This window comes from Vulpes lagopus, chromosome 8 (genome assembly GCF_018345385.1).
Source record: "Vulpes lagopus strain Blue_001 chromosome 8, ASM1834538v1, whole genome shotgun sequence".
NCBI classification, from domain to species: Eukaryota; Metazoa; Chordata; class Mammalia; order Carnivora; family Canidae; genus Vulpes; species Vulpes lagopus.
The window spans coordinates 17,093,014-17,116,508 of NC_054831.1; the positions used below are offsets into that span (position 1 = coordinate 17,093,014).

The window sequence follows — 23,495 nt, forward strand, 5'->3', positions numbered from 1 at the left end:
TCCCTGCTGTCTGAGCCACACACTTCTCCGAGCCTGCAGCTGCCTCTTCTCCAGGGTGGCTGGCTGGCCATGCTCCTGCCTGCTGAGTCCTCGTCCTTGGCTTCGTGGCCAGGCTGGGGAGGCAACAGGCTGGGGCAGGAGGCAGCTCGCAAGGGGGAGTGCAGCCCTGCACCCAGCACTTTTGCTCTGGGTTGTTCTGGAAACTTGGTGAGGAGGAGAGAATGCTAAAGTCTAGTGGGAGAGGGAGTGGGTGTCTGAGCTTGTGGGGCTAAGTGGTGTGGCCCGCTGAGGATGCAGACAGATCATGGAGAAAGAAAGGGTGGCCCATGGGAGAGGGAGCCACAGGACCACCCCAACCACCAGGGTGGGCTCAGGGGCCCACTGCTCCTTCCGAGCTGTACTAAGGGGGCCCGGTGGGCCTAGGTGTGAGCCAGAGACCACCTGAGGGAGCCAGTCCAGGGCTAGTGTTCCACATAGGAGAGGGAGGGAAGAGGGAATGAATTCCAGGCCCCCAAGAACATGGCATTTGGAAATCCAGGTAGACAGGAAGGACAAGCCCCAAGAACACACACCCCTGTACTCGTGTCACTCAAAGCTGCTTCCGAGGAGAGTGGGAGGGTGGGGGAGAAAAAACACACACACCTCTTTTTATATAAGGTTTCATATTTAATTTGGTCATGAATTCATAAATACATGAGTATTTTGTACCTAATGGCCTTCCTTGTATTGTTTGATATGTCCAACAACCTCCTCAAAGGTGGCCCCTCCCACTGGAGAGAAGCATGAAAGGACACCGATCACCAATGAAACACTTAAGTGCCTGTTGAGGGCCAAGTGCCATTTGGACTGGATCCGCCCCGTGCCCTGATGCAGCTTACCTTAAATGAGTAAGCGTGACAAACACTGATAAGGCTAATACCGTGGCTGGGCACTCGAGTCCTCTGACAAAGGGACTGCAGGTGAGCTGAACACTGACTGGCAAAAATTCACGGCCCCTTCTGCAGATGCAAGCGCCCTGCATAGAAGGGACAGCAGAGGCAGGAAACCCCGAGTCTCCCAGGAAAGAGAAGGGGCAGGCGGGCACCTCTGGAAGGAAGCAGGAGGGAGGTGAGCAGCAAGGCCATGAGGGTTGTGCCCCCACTTGAGCACCAGTACCCTGACTGCCTGAGTGTTCAGGCAACTCCATTTGGGCCCAGCCAATGGATCCAGTCTGGGCACTCCCAGACCTTTGAGATGAGAAAGCTGGAGAACCCTGAGAATAACTTCTATAACATCATCCCGCCATGACTGGAATACAGGTAGGGTGGAAAGGGGGCTGAAGATGAAGATGGGGCTGAAGGTCCACTCATGTGATCTGCAATGACACGTGACATAGAACCTATTTGCCATCTCAGAGCTAACCCGTCTCCCAACCCGCCCACATCTATAGGCAAGGAGGAGGCCCTCACGTGCCTGCCCAGGGCACCCAGACACAGGGCTGCACAAGGACACCGCTTCTCCTCACTCTCCTTACTTGGGAACATCAGCTTATGAGTAATATACGTATTCATACGCCCACGTAATTATCATGTTGAAAAGAGTGGGCACTTCAGGAGTTTCTGGTCATCTGATTCTGGAAAACGGCATATGAGGGAGAATTGGAACCCGCCATCCCCATCCCCAGAGGTGGGCTGTTTCACCTTCTCCCTTTGTATGCGAACTCATTTTATGATTGGCTGCTCCCATTAAGGTAATCCATGTAATCAAACTAATAAGTACATTTCAAAAAGTTCTGTGCACTCATATAAACATATACAAAAATAGGAAGATGCACATCCTCTATTAATAGTTAGATATAAGTAAATGCACACATGCCAACATGATTGCATCTTACAATATAACAAATACAAGTAGCAAGTGCAATTCTATTAGGATGAATAAGGCCCATGAATCAAAAAGAAAGACACACTAAAACAACTTGCAGGCCACACATGAGCATATACAGGCACACCCAGGAGACACTGCAAGTTTGCTTCCAGAGAAACCCAATAAAGCAAATATCACAATAAAGTGGGTCAAATGAATTCTTTGGTTTCCAAGTGCATACAAAAGTTATGTCTGCACTATACTGTAGTCTATTAAATGTGCAATAGCCTTATGTTTTAAAAAGCCATGTATTAAATTAAAAAATACTTTATTGCTAAAAAAATGCTAACCATCATCTGAGCTCTCAGCGAGTTGTAATCTTTTTGCTGGCAGAGGCGCTTGCCTCGATGTTGGTGGCTGCTTACTGATCAGGGTGGTGGCTGCTGAAGGTGGGAATGGCTATGGCAATTTCTTAAAATAAGACACCAATGGAGTTGGCTGTGTTGATTGACTTCCAATTTCTCTGTAGCACGCGATGCTGTCTGATAGCATTTCACTCATAATAGAACTTCTAACAAAATTGGAGTCGGTCCTGTCCAACCTGCTGCTGTTCTATCGACTGAGTTTACTCAACGCTCTAAATCTTTCGTTGTCATCTCAACAATCTTCCCAAAGTCTTCTCAGGAGTAGATTCCATCTCAAGAAACCACTTTCTTTACTCATCCACAAGCAGCAACTCCTCATCTGATCATGAGATGGCAGCCATTCGGTTCCATCTTCAGGCTCTACTTCCAGTTCTACTCCTCTTGCTCTTTCCCCCACACTTCCTCCTCTGAAGTCTTGAACCCATCAAAGTCATCCATGAAGGTTGTAATCAAATTCTTCCAAATATCATGTTGATATTTTGACTTCTTCCCATGAATCACAAATATTCTTAATGGCACCCACTTAGAATGGTGAATCCTTGTCAGAAGGTTTTCAATTGACTTTGCCCAAATCCCTCAGAAGAATCGCTATGTATGGCAGCAAAAGCCTTACAGAATGTATTTCTTAAATAATAAGACTTGAAAGTCTAATGACTCCTTGATCTCTAAGCTGCAGAATGGATGCTATGTGAGCAGAAAACAACATTCATCTCATTATACGTCTCCATCAGAGTTCACGTGTGACCAGGTGCATTGTCAATAAGCAGTCGTATTTTGAAAATAATATTTTTTTCTGAGTGGTAGGTCTCAACAATGGACTTAAAATATTCAATAAACCATGTTGTGATCTGAAGTGCCATCATCCGGGGTTTGTTGCTCTGTTCACAGAGCACGGGGCAGAGTGGACTTAGCATAATTCTTCAGGACCCTGGGATTTTCAGAATGATCAATGAGCCCTGGCTTCAACGTCAAGGCACCTGCAGCATTAGTCCCTAAGGAGGGGTTTGGGCTGTTCCTTGAGGCCTTGAAGCCAGGCACTGACTTCTCCTCTCTCTAGCTATGAAAGTCCTAGCTGGCATCTTCTCTCGATAGAGACCATTTTCTCTACATTGGAAATGTGTTGTTCAGTGTAGCCTCCTTCATCACTTATCCTGGCTGGATCTCCTGGAGAACGTGCTGCAGTGTCTACACCAGCACTGGCTGCTTCACCTTGCACTGGGTTGTGGTAGAGACGGCTTCTGGCCTTAAACCTCACGAACCCATCTTTGGCAGCTTCCACCTGTTCTCCTGCAGCTTCCTCACTGCTCTCAGCCTTCACAGAACTGAGGAGAGTCAGGGCCTTGCTCAGGATAGGCTTTGGCTTAACAGAATGTCCTGGCTGGTTTCATCTATGCAGACCACTCAGACTTTCTCCACATCAGCAATAAGGCTGTTTGGCTTTCTTATCATGTCTTATCATGTGTTCACTGGAAGGCACTTTTAATTTCCTTAAACAACTTTTCCTTTGCATTCACACGCTGGCTAACTATTTGTTGTGTGGCCTAGCTTTTGTCCTATCTCAGCTTTCAACGTGCCTTCCTCACTAAGCTTAAGCATTTCTAGCTGAATTGATTTAGAGTGAGAGACATGTGACTCTTCCTTTCACTTGAACACTTAGAGGCTATTTTGGGGTTAGCTGGTAGACCAGTCAGAAAACACATATGATTTATCAATTAAATTCACAATCTTATATGGCACAATTCATGGCACCTTGAAACAATTACAATCAAACATCACTGATCAAACAATAACATAATATAATAATAATAAATAGGTTTGAAACATTGCAAGAATTATCAAAATATGCTTCAGAGATTCAAAGTCAGCAAATGTTGGAAAAATGACACCAACAGACTTGCTCAACTCAGGGTTTCCACAAACCTTTAATTTGTAAAAAGTACAATATCTTTGATGTGCAATAAAATGAAACACAATAAAATAACTGTAACTATAATCCACATAGAATTTTTCCACAATTCACTTATCATACCCAACATTTCATAAAAATTATGCCAAGTGCATTAAAAAAAGTTCTAGAACATTCCAAGAGCTGTATGTTTTTAATTACAATTTCTCCAAGTATTCGTCAAGTATCTACTCTTTCTTCCAGGCTGGTGTCTACTCATGCTTCCCCTTCAAGAAGAAAGGTAAACCAGGGAAGCTCAGATTCCTAAAAAGATTCTTTCCACTCAGGATATAGCAGAGCTGTCCCATCTTCTTCATAGATGCCCTTCCCAGAGCCCACCAGGTGCTCCTGAATTCTCTCCTTCACATATCTTTTCCCTAGCATTTCCAAGGCATCCAAGTGGGATGTTGACTGAGGCACCTTGCCCCATTTTGTTGAGCCACATCATCAGCATTTCATACACGGCATCCTGTATGCCCAAAGCACAAGCTCTGGCCACAGGGATACCTCATTGTCCATGAGGCCCATCTGACACATAAGTAGGTTCTAGGAATGAAAGAACACAATGTTTGGAAAATAATCAAAGACCAGCCTCAGCCCAGGTTGGGAGAAAGCCACAGAAACAGTGAGTTGGGACACACTTCAGAAAGGGCATAGAGTGCTGATTCAGGGCTAGACCTAAGAGTAGAACTTGATGAGCTCCCCCTGCTGGTGAACATGCTGTTCTGCATCCTTATCAGCTTCCCATCAGCTGAAAATCAGGCCACACTGCCGGGGCTTCCCCTGAAGCGAAGGCATTCTGGGGAGTCAAGGTCAGCCTAAGGCTGGGCTGATAGCCCATCTGGGAGGATAGAGGAATCATGGAAGGAGAAGGCATTATGAGGTAGGAGACACAGGGTGGGACCGACTGTGGGAGCAACAGATCCTCCAAGAGGGAAAACTGCACCAATCATGAGAGGGAAGTCCTAGGGCTGCCATACCTGCACCTGTGCACAGAGCAGGGGCCTGGAGGTAGCAGGGCCTCACTTAACTCCCAGTTCAGCCTCCCTCACCCACACTCTGGCAGTGCCAGATGGGAGCAATCGGACTCTGAGCAAGAATTTAACCTGTAAGAGCAAATCATCATCAAATTCCTGGCACCATACTGAGATTAAATAAGATGTGTGAGAAATGCACTGCACACTGCCATTCACAGATATATAAGGTGAGCATTGAATAAAAGTATATATTTTCTGGTAGTTTCTTGAAAAAAAAAACAGGTGATAGTAACTTTTTTTTTGAGAGAGAGAGAGCTTGTGTGAGTAGGAGGAGCTGCTAGAGGATGGGCAGAGGGAGTGAGAGAGAGAATCTTAAGCAGGCTCCACACCCAGTGCAAAGCCCAACGTGGAGGGGGCAGGGCTCGATCTCACAACCCTGAGATCATGACCCAAGCCAAAGTCAGATGTTTAACTGACTGAGTCACCCAGACCCTCCCCTCTTCCCTGATATTAATTCTAATAATATGTGGTGGACAACCTAGAAGAAATGGATAAATTCTTAGAAACACATAAACTACCAAGACTGAAACAGGAAAAAAAGAAAAGAAAGAAAAGAAAAGAAAAGAAGAAAAGAAAAGAAAAAAAAACCTGAACAGACCAATAAATAGCAAAGAAATTGAATTAGTAATCAAAAACCCAAAAAACAAAAGCCCGGGGCTAGATGGCCTCACAGGCAAATTCTAACAAATGTTGAAAGAAGAGTTAATACCTGTTATTTTCAAACTATTCCAAAAAATAGAAAGGGAAGGAAAACTTCTAAATTCATACCAAGAAGTCAGCATTACCCTGATCCCAAAACCAGATAAAGACACTAAAAAGAGAGAGAGAGAGAAACAGTCTAATATCTCTGATGAACATAGATGCAAAAATCCTTAACAAAATACTAGCAAACTGAATCCAACAATATATTTTAAAAATCATTCACTATGATCAAGAGGGATTTATTCCTGGGTTGCAAGCATGGTTCAATATTCACAAATCAATGTGATATATAAGTAAGAGAAAGGATAAGAACTATATGATCATTTCAATAGATACAGAAAAATTATTTGACAAAGTACAACATGCATTCATAGAAAAACCCTCAACAACATATATTTACAGGGAACATACCTCAATATAATAAAGGCTGTATTTGAAAAACTCACAGCTAACATCAGCCTCAATGGAGAAAAACTAAAAGCTTTTCCTCTATAGTCAGGAAGACAAAGATGTTCACTCTCACCACTTCTATTCGACATAGTACTGGACTGTACTAGCCACAGTACTCAGACAACAAAAAGAAACAAAATACAACCAAATCAGTAAGGAAGAAGTAAAACTCTCACTATTTGCGGATGACATACTATATATAGTATAGTATATATAGAGTTATACGGCTTTGGTCAGAGAAGAACCCAACAGAGATTTGATGTGTTTATTTTTACTTCATTTCTCCCCCTTCTGTACCCCCTCCCTAAGGGTTCCCCAAAGTTGGAATGGCCCTTTCCCTTTCGCCAGGCCCTGGGGCATTTTGTTCAGTGTCTGAGCCCCCAGCCCATGGCCTGCTCCCACATCGTCTTGCATTTCTATACACTAATAATGAAGCAGCAGAAAGAGAAACTAAGAAAACAATTCCATTTACAATTGCACCAAAAAAAAAAAAAAAAAAAAGGTATCTAGGAGTAAACCTAACCAAAGAGGTAAAAGACCTGTACTCTGTAAACTATAAAACACTGATGAAAGAAATTGAAGATGACAAAGAAATGGAAAGACACTCCATGCTCATGGATTGGAAGAACAAATATTGTTCACCTAAAGCAGTGTACACATTTAATGCAATCCCTATCAAAATACCAACAACACTTTTCACAAAGCTAGAACAAATAATCCCAAAATTTTTATGGAACCGCAAAATACCCCAAATAGTTAAAGCAATCTTGAAAAAGAAAAGCAAAGCTGGAGGAAGCACAGGTCTGGACTTCAAGTTATATTACAAAGTTGTAGTCATTGAAAGAGTAAGGTACTAGCACAAAAATAGATACATAGATGAATAGAACAGAAAAGAAAACCCAGAAACAAACTCACAATTACATGGCCAACTGATCTTTGACAAAACAGGAAAGAATATGCCATGGGAATAAGACAATCTTTTGAACAAATGGTGTTGGAAAAACTGGACAGCAACATGCAGAAAAATGAAACTGGACCACTTTCTTACACCACCCACAAAAATAAATTCAAAATGGATGAAAGAAAAAAAATAAATTAAAAAAATGTATGAAAGACCTCAATGTGAGACCTGAAATCATGAAAATTCTAGAAGAGAGCATAAGCTGTAATTTCTGACATTGGCCATAATAACTTCTTGCAAAATAGGACTTCTGGGTCAAGGGAAACAATAGCAAAAATAAACTAGTGGGACTATATAAAAATAAAAAACTTCTGCACAGCAAAGGAAACAAAACTAAAAGAAAACCTATGGAATAGGAAAACATAGTTACCAATGACATATCTTATAAAGGGATGGTATCAAAATATACAAAGAATTTATATAACTCAACACCCAAAAGCAAATAATCCAATTAAAAATGAACTTACATTTCTCCAAAGAAGACATCCAGATGGCTAACAGATACATGAAAAGATGCCCAATATCACTCATCATCAGGGAAACACAAGTCAAAACTACAATGTAATATCACCTCATACCTGTCAGAATGGCTAAAATCAAGAACACAAGAAACAACAGATGTTGGTGAAAATGTGGAGAAAAAAGGAACTGTGCACTGTTGGTGGGAATGCAAACTGGTGCAGGCACTGTGGAAAACAGTATGGTGGTTCCTTAAAAAGTTAAAAATAGACCTACCCTATGATCCAGGAATCACCCTCCTGGGGTATTTACCCAAAGAATATAAAAACATTAATTCAAAGGAATACATGCACACCTATGCTTATAACAGCATTATTTATAACAGCCAAGATATGGATGCAGCCCAAGTGTCCATAAAGAAGATGTGATATATATATATCACATACACACATATATATAATGGAATATTACTCATCCATAGAAAGGAATGAAATCTTGCCATTTGCAATAACATTGATGGAACCCTCTCTGCCTCACCTCCCTCCATAAGGACGATGTGGGAGCAGGCCATGGGCTGGGGGCTCAGACAGTGAACAAAATGCCCCAGGGCCTGGCGAAAGGGAGAGGGCCATTCCAACTTTGGGGAACCCTTAGGGAGGGGGTACAGAAGAGGGAGAAATGAAGTAAAAATAAACACATCAAATCTCTGTTGGGTTCTTCTCTGACCAAAGCCGTATCACTCCCTTACCCTCTCCTCCTGACTCTTGTCACTCATTTGAGATGGCCATTGCCTCTCTGTCCCAGCTGGGGGCTCTGAAGCCCTGAAGAACTGGCCTGCTGTCCTGGATGTGGTCAGGGAGGTAAGGTGACTTACCTTATATAACTTATATAATTTATATAACCTATGGGATCCCTGGGTGGCGCAGCGGTTTAGCGCCTGCCTTTGGCCCAGGGCGTGATCCTGGAGGCCCGGGATCGAGTCCCACGTCAGGCTCCCGGTGCATGGAGCCTGCTTCTCCCTCTGCCTGTGTCTCTGCCTCTCTCTCTCTCTCTCTGTGTGTGACTATCATAAATTAATTAATTAATTAATTAAGCCTTATAATTTATATAACCTATATAACTCAACACCCAAAAACAAATAATCCAGTTAAAAATGGGAAGAATGGCAACCATAGAAGTGGTCTACTGTGCCCAGTGGAAAACTCAACGTGGTCAGGAGGGAAAGGTGCCCAGGTGTGGGGAGGGGCCACCGTGGGGGGGCAGTGGGAGACATGCGGACAGAAGAAGAAGGGCCACTGTGGGCTCAGAAGACCCCCGGGCCCAGGGAAGTGCTAACAGAATGACAGGGCTGTGTGAAAGCAGGATGGAGAAAGGAGTATAAGGAAACTTGGGTCTTCTGTAGGTTAGGAGCCCCCCCTGACTCCAATGTCTCAGTAGGGTACTTCTGGCAGAACTCAGGAGAATCTTTTCTGAGGACAGTACCAGGTTTGCATCCTGACACTCCCTGTCTCTGATCCTAATGCATGGACTTACCTCCTCATTTGGAGACAAAGGATAAAGATTTGGTGATGTTTCCTTCATGACCCTCAATCCTTCTTCACCATTCAAACACCTTTCCACTAGCTTAACTCAGTTGGCCAAGGAATTTGGGAGCCACTTTCTGCTGCAACATACATGGGGCACACACAAGGACAGCCACCATTCACTTGTCACTAACAGTTGGATGAAAAGGATGACTATTCATTATTTACTACATCAGGATTGAAAGGAAGTATCCATTAGATCACAGGGTCAATAGCAAGAGGTGGGGTTTAACCGGAGAGACCCAGATGGAGAGGAGCCCTTAAGTGCCTTCCCCAAACCCAGCACTGCTACTGACACTGGGCTCTGGGCTGTGAAGGCTGAGAGAGCCCGGCACCTGCCAAGATCACAGGGCCCAGTGCTAAGTGGGGCCTGGCCCAGGCCTAGACCTACCTCACAGCTCAAACCTAGCACTTTTCTACTCAGCCAGGCTTCTTCCGTGCTGTACCTATAAAGGTCCCCACAATGATAGACTGATTTTTTACCCTTCTTCTAATGGATATTCTAGAAGATTTCCTTACCAGATGACATGCATTATAAAAGCAATTCCTGTTTTTGTTTTATTTTATTGACTTAATACATAAGGGTGTAAGAAAGACCAAGCTGGTCTGAAATGCAGGTTTCAGATTGTACATTGGCCATGACCACCATGTAATTATCACCTTGAACCCACCTCTGAGCAGGGCCTTCACAGGTTCTGTACGTGAGTGACATATTGTGTAGAGTATGCAGAAAAGGGGGTGTTCGAATGATTGGTGAAATCCATTCCTTATGTGCATGGCTTGTAACCTCTCTTCAATTCTGATGCACAGGTTCCTGGGAAGAGGGTAGAAAGCTGATGAGTGAATGCTCACAGGACTCCCAGAGGCTGGCAGTGGTGGCCAGACACTCAGCTTTAAGCTGCCAGTGGAATCTAAACAGAATCTAAATCTAATCCTCTATCCAACCTTGATCTTTTCAATCCTGCAACTGCCAGGTACATTAGGCTGCAGCACTGCCAATGGAAATTATATTACAAGCCACACATGGGGGTGCCTGGATGGTTCAGTTTAAGTGTCCGCCTTTGGCTCAAATCATGAATCCATAGTCTTCGGATCAAGTCCTGCATTGGGCTCCCTGCCTAGTGGAGAGTCTGCTTCTCCCTCTCCCTCTGACCCTCCCCCAGCTCATGCTCTCTCTCTCTCTCTAAATAAATAAGTAAAATCTTAAAAAAAAAAAGCCACACATGAAATTTGAATTCATGGTTACCACCTTAAAAGATAACAAAGAGGTCAAATTAATTTGAACAATATATATATATATATATATATATATATATATATATATATATATTTTAAAGATTTTATTTATTTATTTATTTATTTTTTTTTTAAGAATTTTATTTTTATTTTATTTATGATAGTCACAGAGAGAGAGAGAGGCAGAGACACAGGCAGAGGGAGGAGAACAGGCTCCATGCACCGGGAGCCCGACATGGGATTCGATCCCGGGTCTCCAGGATCGCGCCCTGGGCCAAAGGCAGGCGCCAAACCGCTGCGCCACCCAGGGATCCCGATTTTATTTATTTATGAGAGACACACACACACAGAGAGAAAGAGAGAGAGAGAGAGAGGCAGAGATACAGGCAGAGGGAGAAGCAGGCTCCATGCAGGGAGCCCGACAGGGGACTCCATCCCGGTCTCCAGGACCACACCCTGGGTTGAAGGCGGCGCTAAACCTCTGAGCTACCCGGGCTGCCCTGAACAATATCTTTTTTAACCTAAAATAATCAAACACATCATTTTCATGTATAATCACTAAAAGACAGTGAGATATTTCACTTTCTGTAACACTTCACTCAAAAGATAAAACCCATGTTCCCTCCACAGTGTCCTGGGTGTGTGATTTGCCCCCACTTATCCCCTTGACTTCTTCACCCTCCAGTCCACTCCAGCTGTACCCTAGCTTTGCTCAGAGAAGCCCAGTCCCTGCCCCTCCCTGGAGCAACAGTGTCTCAGGGATGGGGTGGGGGGGGTGCTCCCAGAACTTCTGCTTGGCCCCTTGCACCAGAGATAGTGGCTCTTTGTGTCAGTCACCATTCCCAGAAGACCTCAGCAATCTGTTTCTGTCCCACTTGTCACTCAATTGTCCTTGAGGCTCTTATTATGTGTCTCTGACTGACTGACATGTTCGTCTGTCTGTCTGGATGCCATTCCAGAAGGAGAGCTTCAGGAGGCAGGGGCCCCATGCTGTCTACTAATACCATGCCTGGCACACAGAAGACATTCAATAAACACATGTGAAATAAGGGACCAGGAACCGTAGAAAGCAGAAGACTGGAAGGACATGCAGACACCGGTGGGGTAAGGGCTGGAGATCAGTCTTTCAAATGTACCTGCTGGACACAACCCATCCCAGGCACTGGGCTCTCAGCTAACTTCTGCTGAACACTGTCTTGCCTGGAGGCCTGTTGTGGCTGAGGAAGTTAGGACCTGTAGGGACAAAGGGAGGGCAGGCATGAGTGGCAGCCAGATCCTCCTCCCTCACCAGGCTGCCTCTCACTTTGTCTCCAGTCCAGCCTAAAAAAAGCAAACAGGCTGAGACCTTCCCTCTAGCTCTATACTCTCTTTTGCATTCATGTTTGTCTGTTGTCCTTTGGTACTAGCAAGTGACTTACACCAGAAAAACCTCAGTATTCTTTTCTCTTGTAATACAATAAAACGTATTTGTCCTACAAAATATGGGCGAGGAAAGTTTTTTTTCTTTCTTTTTAAGATTTTATTTATTTTGGGCAGCCTGGGTGGCTCAGCAGTTTAGCACTGCCTTTGGCCCAGGGTGTGATCCTGGAGACCCGGGATCGAGTCCTGCGTCGGGCTCCCTGCATGGAGCCTGCTTCTCCCTCTGCCTGTGTCTCTGCCTCTCTCTCTCTCTCTCTCTCTCTCTCTGTGTGTGTGTCTCTCAAAAAAGATTTTATTTATTTTATTCATGAGAGACAAGAGAGAGAGAGAGAGAGAGAGAGAGAGAGAAGCAGAGACTTAGGCAGAACAAGAAGCAGGCTCCCCATAGGGAGCCCAAATGCGGGACTCAATCCCAGGACCCCAGGATCACAACCTGAGCCAAAGGCAGATGCTCAAACCAAACCACTGAGCCACCCTGGTGCCCAAGGAAAGCTTTTATAAGAATATAAAACCACACGTGAAGTCCTCAATTAGAGACAGCATTCATTATTTTCTTCCTTTTAGTTGTTTTATTTGACCGTATGTGTGAACTCATTTTCTCTCTCTTGCACATGCACACATACACACACACTTTTTAACAAATGAAGGTTATATTATGAGCACACTTTTTAAAAAGCAGGATATGGAGGGGCACTTGGCTGGCTCAGTTGGTAAAGTACGTGACTCTTGACCTCAGGGTCATGAGTTCAAGCCCTACATTGGGCATGGAGCCTACCTAAAAAAATTAAGTTAAAAAATAATGAAAACCAATTTTTGGAAAGCTGTAACTGGAAATCTAATTTTTTTCAATAAAGTGCTCATCTCTGAGAATGAATGAATGAATAAATGAATGAATAAATAAAAACCAGGATATGGGATGACATGTTAAGTAATGAACTTCTAACTTTAACCTAACCACCTCATCCCAAAATGAGCTTGCCAATATCTCACAAAATACCAAAAGGAGGAAATAGCAATACAGAAATTGGGCCAGTGTCTCTATGCTCAAAATGACATGAGGACAGCCAAAGAAATGTGATAGGATTAGCTAGTAGTACTGCATCACTGTTCATGGTCTCATTTTGAAAGTTGTGTTGTGGTTACAGGAGAGAATGTCTTCATTTGTTGAAAACATACACTAAAGCATTCAGGTATCCATCAGCTCTTTTTCAAACGGTTCAGAAAAAGGGGTTTTGAAGAGTTTTTGCAACTTTTCTTTAACATGGGAGTATTTCACATTAGAAAGTTAAATTAAGAAAGAAACAAAGAAAAAGAAAGAAGAAGGAAAAGTTAAAATAAAAACAGCTTATTTGGAGCCCAGTTCAATTGACTATATCTAAACAAGATAAAATGTAGCCCTCTCCCACAGAAAACCTGCCAAGCATCTGGTGACAGCTAAGCTTCCGCATGTTCCAGGCTGGGCCTCCCTGAGTCCAGGCAATGCGGGGTCTCCTTTCTCTTCTCCCATATGCTCTTCCCTCCTGTCTTCCCTGCTTCTCTTCCTCAGATTCTTTCCCTCAATATTTTATTATGAACATTTTCAAGCATTCAGTAATATATATATATATATATATATATATATATATATATATATATTCGCCGCCTGGATTCTATATATAACTAAGAGTTTGCTATATCTGTTCTATTCCAGGTTTCTTTCTATATCCATCCCTCTGTGATGAAATTCAGGTGTAGGTATCAGTACATTTCTCTTAATACTTTAGCATGTATTTCAATAACTAGAGTTCAATATTTGTTGACAGTTTTAAATTTCACCTTATTTTTTAAATTATTTTTTTAGGTTTAAATTCAATTAACATAATGTGTTATTGGTTTCAGAGGTAGAGATCAGTGTGATTCCTTGGTCTTTTTATTTTTATTTTTTTTAATTTTTATTTATGATAGTCACACACACACACAGAGAGAGGCAGAGACATAGGCAGAGGGAGAAGCAGGCTCCATGCACTGGGAGCCCGACATGGGACTCGATCCCGGGTCTCCAGGATCGCGCCCTGGGCCAAAGGCAGGCACTAACCCGCTGTGCCACCCAGGGATCCCTCATTGGTCTTTTTAAAAAAGATTTTATTTATTCATTTTTTTAAAAAATTTAATTTTTTTATTTATTCATGGGAGACACAGAAAGTGACAGAGACATAGGCAGAGGGAGAAGCAGGCTCCCTGCAGGGAACCCGAAGCAGAACTCGATCCCAAGACCCTGGGATCACTACCTGAGCCGAAGACAGATGCTCAACCACTGAGCCACCCAGGTGGCCCAATTTTATTTATTTGAGAGAGAGAGCACAAGAGAAAGCACAAGTGGGTGAGCAGGGGGTGGGGAACAGAAGGAGAAGCAGGCTCTCCGCTGAGCAGGGAGCTTGATCCCAGGACCCCAAGACCATGACCTGAGCCGAAGGCAGACACTTAACTGACTGAGCCACCCAGGCGCCCCTCACCAGTCTTATATAATACCCAATGTTCACTATATCACATGCCCTCCTTAATGTCCATTACCTAGCTACCCCATCCCCTCATCCCTTTCCCCTGCAGCAACCCTCAGTTTGTTTTCTATGATTAAGAGTTTCATATGGCTTCTCTCCCTCTCTGATTTCATCTTATTTTTTCCTCTTTCCCTATGAATCTTAAATTCATGTTTCTTAAATTCCACGTATATGAGTGAGATCATATAATTGTCTTTCTCTGATTGACTTTTGTTTAGCATTATTACCCTCTAGCTGCATCCACGTCATTGCAAATGGCAATGTTCCTGAAACAGAGCTCCTGGAACTCTTTTAATTTCCTCAGTGATGAGGGTGATAGGTCTTTTGTTCTAATAGGCCACATTAGATTAGGTGGGCTGCAGGGCAGCTTCTGGGTGAGGGCTGGTCACTGAAAGACCAAGCCATGAGAGAAGTTTGAAATTTTCAACCTTACCCCCTATCCTCTGGGGAAAGTGAACAATGTAGAGATTGAGATAATAATTGACCATGCATCATGTGGGGAAACCTCCATAAAATCCCTAAATGGGGTTTCAGAGAGCTTCTGGGTTGATGAACACATCCACCTGTTGGGAGGGTTGTATACACCAACTCCACAGGGACAGAAGCTCCCGCTCTCTGGATTTTTCTGGACCTCACCCAACATACTTCTTCATCTGGCTATTCATTTGCATCTTTATAATAAATCAATAAACATGTTTCCCTGAGTTCTGTGAGCTGTTGTAGGGAATTATTGAACCTGAGGAGAGGATCATGGGAACCAAGTCAGACAAAAGTGTGGGTCACGTGGGAGCCTATTTGTAATTGACATCTGAAGTTGGGGTGATTATGTGGGACTGAGCCCTCAAAGGTGGAGTCTGCACCAACTCCTAGTAATCAGTGTCAGAGTACTTTGTTTCTCTCATTTCTATGTTTCCTTGTTACTTCATTTGGTTTAATTTTTTTTTTGAGAGAGAGAAAGAGAGTGTGTCCTCTAGAGAAGGATTGGGGGTGGTGAGGGGCAGAGGGACAGGGAGACAGAACATCTTAAGCAGGCTTCACACCCAGCAGGGAGCCCTAGGTGGAGCTCGATCTCACAACCTTGAGATCATGACCTGAGCCAAAATCAAGAATTGGTCATTTAACCGACTGCACCATCCAGATGCCCCAAATTTATACTTATTTCTATGGCTGATTAATGTTGATCTTCAGGTCACAGATTTTATATATTCCTCCTTCTCAACAGCTTAAGTGAGACATAATTCACAAGATTAATAATTACGCTGCTTTATATAAATCATTCATTTAAAGTATACATTTCAGGATGCCTGGGTGGCTCATTGGTTGAGTGTCTGCTTTTGGCTCAGGATGTGATCCCAGAGTCCTGAGATCAAGTCCCACATCAAGTTTCCTGCAGGGAGTCTGCTTCTCCCTCTGCCTGTCTCTGTGTCTCTCATGAATAAATAAATAATATCTTTTTTTTTAAAAGTACATGCATATTGAGTGTTATGTTATCCTGATGAATCAACAATTTTATCATTATTTACCCCTCTTTTTCTTTGCTAATAAGCCCTAATTGAAGCTTACTTTGACATTAAGAGAGCTACACCAAGCTTTCTTATGCTTACCAGTTGCATTGTATATCTTTTCCCATCTTTTGCTTTTAGTCTATCTAGGACTTTGTATTTAAAGTGTATGTTTTATACAGCTTATAATTTCAGCTTGCTTTTACCCCCCAGAAAAATCTCAGCCTTGTATTTAGAGTGTTTATTCTAGTTACATTTATTGTTGTGGCCATATGTGGAAAACACAATCTGCCACAATTTCATTTTGCCTTTTCCTTAAAGGATATTTTTCCTGTACATGAATGAATAATGGGGCAATAGGTTTTTTTCACCACTTCGAAGATTCTGGGCTTAAATTTTTTTTAGTCCATTTTCACTCACTGTTCTTTTGAGTGCAAAAATTTTTTCACTCACAAATTTTTTCTTCATCATTAACTATGACGTGCACAGGTGGTATTTTTTTATGTTTATCTTTCTTTGGAGTTTACTGAGATTTCTGAATATGTAAGTTGATGTTTTGCACTGCATTTGATAAAATTCTTTTTCTCATTTCCTCAGCCATTTCTTCTGAGTCTCCAACTTCACATATATTGCATGATATTACTCCACAGGTCACTGATACTCTGATCCTTATTTTTTTTTAAAGATTTTATTTATTTATTCATGAGACACACACAAACACACACACACAGATGCACAGACACAGGCAGAGGGAGAAGCAGGCTCCATGCAGGGAGCCCGATGTGGAACTCGATCCCAGGTCTCCAGGATCACACTCCAGGCTGCAGGTGGCGCCAAACCAGTGCGCCACCAGGGCTGCCTGACTCTGATCCTTATTATTTTTCAATTCTTTTTGCCTCCGTTGTTCGGAATGAATAGTTTCTATTGATCTCTTCAAGTTCAGTCATTCTTTCTTCTGCAATGTTCAAATGTTAATAATATTCAAGAGAATTTTTTATTTCAGATAATGGAATTTTCAGTTCTAAAATTTCCTTTTGATTGTTTTATAGTTATCATTCCTATATTGAGATATTCTATTTTCTAATCATTTTGACAATCTTCTCTACAGACCTAATGCATATTTTAAAATCTCTCCTTAAAAGAGATTCTATTATGAATCAGAGTTAAGAACCACTGAATTTAAACTTGAAGGAAGAGATATATAATGGGGAGTATCAGCAGGCAATGTTAAAATAGTTATTGAATGCATTAAAATGCATATAATTTTATAAATACTTATTGAGCATTGATTATGTAACAGGCATAATACATGCAAAGATGAAAATATTCAGTTCCTGTTCCAAGTGACTTGCAACCTAGTAGGAGATAGTAAAACAACTATAATAAAATGTGGCATTAATGTGACATATTAAAAATGCTCATACCACCAAGGACTTTTACTTTCTTTGGAGGAAAAAACAGTAGGATAATCAGGAAAAAGAATGTAGGAAAGGAGAAGGGAAGAAAAATGAACAGAGGAACGTCTCGTACTTTATAAAGAAGTCTTAAGGGAAACCCAAAGACAACAGAGGATAGGAAGATAAGGACAAGAGAGGAAATTTTAGCCTCTGACACCAAAATCGATAGCAAACAGGAAACACATTCTAACTCCAAGCCAGATAAAAATAAAATTTCACACTAATGGCCTATTTATCTCAGTTCCTTTTACCAGTACATCGTGTCCAGTTTTCAACAAAAAAAACAAGATGGCATACTAAAAGACAAAAAATACCCACATGTTTGAAGAGAGGGCTAGCACCACAGTAAGAGACCAATATGGCAGAGATGTTGGAATTACCACAACAGGAATTTAAAACAACTATGGATAATATACTAATGATTCTAGGAGAAAAAGGACAAACTGAAAGAACAGATGGGAAATGTAAGCAGGGAAATGGAAACTTTAAGAAAAAAAATCAAAAGGAAATGCTAGAAATAAAAAACGCTATTACAGAAATGAAAAATGTCTTTCATAGGCTCATTAATAGCTCGAACACAACCAAGGGAAAAATCAGTAAGCTTGAAGAAATGTCAATGGAAACTTATAAAACCAAAGCAAAAAGAGGGGGGGGGGGGAGGAATGAAAAGGGTAGAACAGAATATTCAAGAATTGTGAGATAATTAGAGTAACATACACATAATGGAAATAACAGAAGTAGAAGAAAAAGAGAAGGAACAGAAGAAATATTTGAAACAATAATAACTGCAAATTTCCCCAAATCAATGACAGACAACAAACCACATATCTAGGAAAGTCAGAGAACACCAAGCAGGATTTTTTTAAAAAAATCCGTGCTTAGGCATATCATACTCAAGCTGCAGAATATGAAAGAAAAACTATTTAAAGAAGCCTGAGGGGGAAATTGCCTAACCTATAGAGGAGGAAGGATAAAAATTAAAATGAGCTTTTCTTCAGTAACCATGCAAGCAAAAGAAAGTGGAGTATAATATTTAAAGTGTGAAAGAAAAAAAACCCACCAACCTCGAATTCTGTGGCCAGCAAATTTATCCTTTAAAAGAAAAGAGAAATGAAGACTTTTTCAGGTAAACAAAAACAGAGAACTTGTTGCCAGTAGCCTTGGCTTGCAAGATATGTTTTAAAAAATTCTTCAGAAAGAAGGAAAATGATTTAGGTCAGAAATTCAGATCTGTATAAAGAAAGGAAGAGTATTAAAGAAGGAATAAATGAAGCTAAATTAAAATGTTTTATTTTACTTATTCTTACTTGATCAAAAAGATAGTTTGTTTAAAATAACAATAGCGGGTGGCCTGGGTGGCTCAGCAGTTTAACACCGCCTTCAGCCCAGGGCCTGATCCTGGGGACCTGGGATGGAGTCCCAGGTTGGGCTCCCTGCATGGAGCCTGCTTCTCCCTCTGCCTGTGTCTCTGCCTCTCTCTCTCTCTTTCTCTGTCTCTCAAGAATAAATAAATAAAATCTTAAAAAAATAAAAATAAAATAACAATAGCAACAAAGTATTCAGTGATGATAACTTTTTGAAGAGTGAAATAAATGAAGGCAATGTTATATGGGATAGAAGGGAGGAAATACAGTACTACACTACTGTAATGTAGTTACACGACCTGTGAAGTGACAGTACTATTAGAAAAAGGACACGGGGCTGGTTTTAAGTGAATATTATAAACTCAAGTGCAACTACTAAAGAAAGTTAAAAAAATAAAGCATATGCTACCAGAGAATAAAAAGTGGAATCACATAAAATGCCCAGTTAAATTCATAGAAGCCAGAAAAAGAGAAATCAAAAACAAGAAACAAAGGCAATGAATAGAGACAATAATAAATATGGTAAGTATTAAATCCAACTATATGAATAGTTGGATTAAAATAATTTAAAACATCAATGGTCTGAATACACCAAATAAAAGAGACTGTTATAGTGGGTAAACACAAACAACATCCACTATACGATGTCTTCGAGAGAGAGATAGAGAGGCAATTTAGACACAGGTAGAAAAAAATAAAGACATAGAGGAAAACACACCATGCTAATACTAACACTAGAAATGTGGAATATTTATATTAATTTCAGATAAAACAGAATCCAGGGTAAGGAAAACTATGAGTTACAAAGGGGCAATATATGATAAAAAAAAAACAGTCAATTCTCCAAGAAGACATAACAATCCTTAATGTACATGCACCTAACAACAGTATCATAATACATGTGAGGAAATTCTAGGAGAAAGAGATGAATCCACAATTACAACTGAATTCTTCATTGGGACTTCTCTCAATAAGGGATAGATCCATCAGGCAAAAATCAGTAAGGACATAATTGAACTCAACAACTTCATCAATAAACTGCATCTAACTGATATCTATAGATTACTTGATCCAAACAGCAGAATACACATTTTTTCAAGCTCTCATGGAACATTCACTATGATAGACCACATTCTGAGCAATAAAACATCCCTTAGCAAATTTGTTTTTAAAGATTTTATTTGTTTATTCATGAGAGACACAGAGGAGAGGCAGAGACACAGGCAGAGGGAGAAGCAGGCTCCCTGAAGGGAGCCCAATGGGGAGGGGACTCAATCTCACACCCCACCCCCTCACGACCTGAGCCAAAGGCAGACACTCAACCACTGAGCCACCCAGGTGTCCCAGGATTGCTATTATTTAAACAAATGAACAGACAAAATGAAATAGCAACATGGGCAAACGTAGAGAAACTGGAACACCTGTGCAGTGCTAGTGTGAATGTAAAATGGTTGCACCATTATAGAAAATCATGTGGCAGTTCCTGAAAAAAAATTTAAAATAGAACTATCATAGGACACAGCAATTCCATTTATGAATATATACCTGGAAGAAATAAGAGCAGGGACTTGAACAGGTATTAGTAAACCCATGTCCGTAGTATTACTCACATAAGCAAAAATTTGAAAGTTTTTCAAATGTCCACAAACAAAAGAATGTATAAACAAAATTTGGCATATATAGACATAGGATGTTATTTAGCTTTAAGAGGGAATAAATTCTGACACATACTACAACATGGAAGAAGCTTGAAGACATTACGCTAAATTAATAAACCTCTCACAGAAAGACAAATACTGTAGGGACTCCACTTATATAACTAGGACAGTCAAATTCATAGAGATAGATAGTAGAACATAGGGATGCCTGGGTGGCTCAGTCAGTTGAATGTCTGCCTTTGGCTCAGGTCATGATCCAGGGGTCATGGGATCGGGTCCCACATTAGGCTCTCTGCTCAGTGGGGAGCCTGCTTCTCCCTCTTCCTCTGCCTGCCATTCCACCTGCTTTTGCTCTTTCTGTCAAATAAATAAAATATTTCAAAAAAGAAAGTAGAACATTGGTCATCCAGGATAAGGAGGGAAAAATAGGTAGTCACTGTTAAACACATATAAAGCTTCAGTATGTGAGAGTGAAAAAAATTCTAAAGAACAATGATAGTGCTGGTTGCACAATAATGTAAATGTACTTATACCACTGAAATGTATGTTTTGAAATGGTTAAAATGTTAAACTTTATGTACATTTTACCACAATTTTTAAAAAGATGAGCTCATAGTAGAATAGGGTGGGCTTCTAATCCAATATGACCACTGTCCTTATAAGAAGCCATCCTTATGAAGATACAGAATATAGGGAGAATGTCAAGTATTGCAAGCCTAGAACACCTGGGGCCACCAGAAGCTGGACAAGGCAAGGAAGGATCATCTCCTAGAGGCTTCAGAGGGAGCCTTGCCCTACCAACACCCCAACTTCAGACTTCTAGCCCCCTAAACTGTGAAAGAATAAAATTCTGTTGTCTTAAGGAAAAATAATGTATTTCCACAAAAGTCAGTAAATACTGTATATAAATATGTAAGGCTTCTTATCTTGCCAGTAAAGTTATGGACTGGATGTTTATGTCCCTCCCAAATTTATTTGTTGAACCTCCTAACCCACAATTAGGAGGTGGGGCCTTTTGGAGGTGATTAGGTTTAGATAAGGTCATGAGGGTAGAGCCCCCATAATGTTATTAGCGTCCTTATACAAAGTGGAAGGGACACCAGAGCTCCCTCTCTATTTGCACACACCAAGGAAAAGCCATGTGAGCACAGAGTGAGATGGCAGCTGTCCATAAGCCGGAAAGAGGGCCCTCCCCAAGAACCAAATCTGTCAGTACTTTGATCTTGGAATTCCTAACCTCCAGCAGAGTTAAGAAATAAATGTTTGCTGCTGAAGCCACACACCCACCCAGTGATATTTTGTTATAGCAGACTAAGGCAATGTCTTCTTGTTAGAGTAGACTAAGACAATGTCCACTTTAGAAAAAGCCACATCATGAATCAAGCAAATTGCTGGCATTGCACCATGTGTATTTGTTTTAGTTTGCCAAAATTAAAAAATAGAATACAAAAAATAAATAGTACATATATACTGTGTCTAAAAGATAAATGCAAAGTAAAGTATGAAGATAAGCTGCAGGATTGTAAGGAGTCACACCTGGACCTGGACCCATTCCTTAGAGGACTGATGTACAAACTATTAGTGATTTAGACTGAGACACAAGGACCCAACTTTTCAAAATATGGAAAAATGTTGCCAGTCATGAAACATATGATGATAACGAGGACTTCAGTTTTTATGTTGGAGAATACTTCTCTTTTCTCTCCCCCACCCCATTCCATTCCTTGCTTCTTAAAGGTTAATTTTCTCACTTCTCAAGGGATTAATGTGGTTCAAATGGAGAGAACTCATAAGCAATTTCAGGTTTGAGGCATACAAATGCATCAGTGTTAATGTGTTGGGTGGGTGTCTGTTGCTGGGTGATTGTTTTTGGTAATGTTGCCTAAATGTGGTTCAAGACTTCTTCAGAAATATTTACTTTTCCTGTTTATATTCTAACTAGTCTGTGTCCTGCATAAGGAGGTGATTTTAATGTTTGTAATTCCACATAGCAATGAATCATACTGAATGTTTTTAGCCAAGAAAATTATTGCAGGAAACTTCTGTTCATTTTCCTGAGCATTGAATTACAAGAAATAAATGATTTCTCCTGGAACAGAGCAGTTTTAAGTACACAACAAAATTGAGTAAAGGAACAGAGTTCCCATATACCTCCTGACCTCCTATACACATAGCTATCAACATCCTACATCAGAGTAGTACAACTTGTTACACTCAATGACCCTACATTAACACATTGTTATCAACCAAAGTTTATAATTTACATTAAGGTTCACTCTTGGTGTTGTACCTTCTATGCGTTCTGGCACGTGTATAATGACATGTATTCACCGTTAACAGTACCAAACAGAATAATTGCACTGCCCTAAAATTCCTGTTTCCTATTCATTCCTCCTTCCTTCCCAACTATTGGCAACTACTGATCTTTTTACTATCTCCCTAGCATTGCCTTTTCCAAAATGTCACATAGTTGGACTCATACATTATGCAGCCTTTTCAGATTGGCTTCTTTCACTTAGTAACATGCCATTTAAATTTATTTCATGTTGGGGTGCCTGGCTGGGTCAATCAGTAAAGCATGCAACTCTTGATCTCAGGGTTGTGATTTTAAGCCCTATGTTGGGTGTAAGCTTACTTAAAATTTTTTTTCTCCATGTCTTTTTTTTTTTTTTTTAAGATTTTATCTACTTGAGAGAGAGCACAAGCAAGGGAAGAGGCAGATGCAGAGGGAGAACAGACTCCCCATTGAGTAGTGATCAATGACACAGGGTTTGATCTTAGGACCTGAGATCATGACCTGAGCCGAAGGCAGATGCTTAACCTACTGCTTAACCGACTGAGCTCAAGCTATCAGTCAGTGCCCCTCTTCTTGTTTTTCATGGCTTGATAGCTCATTTTTTTCAGATTGCTGAATG

At 41.1% G+C, this 23,495-nt stretch overlaps 1 long non-coding RNA gene across 1 annotated transcript in view; it reads right to left on the reverse strand.

Moving 5' to 3' along the window:
* Nucleotides 1-4,197: 4,197 nt before the first annotated feature.
* Nucleotides 4,198-23,495, reverse strand: part of LOC121497636 — a 32,530-nt gene continuing 13,232 nt past the window's right edge. Inside the window, exons 2-5 of the long non-coding RNA XR_005989529.1 lie at nt 11,780-11,876; nt 10,079-10,221; nt 5,196-5,321; nt 4,198-4,761 (exon numbers count right to left, since the gene is read on the reverse strand). This is a non-coding gene — a long non-coding RNA (uncharacterized LOC121497636). The remainder of the gene's footprint in view (nt 4,762-5,195; nt 5,322-10,078; nt 10,222-11,779; nt 11,877-23,495) is intronic.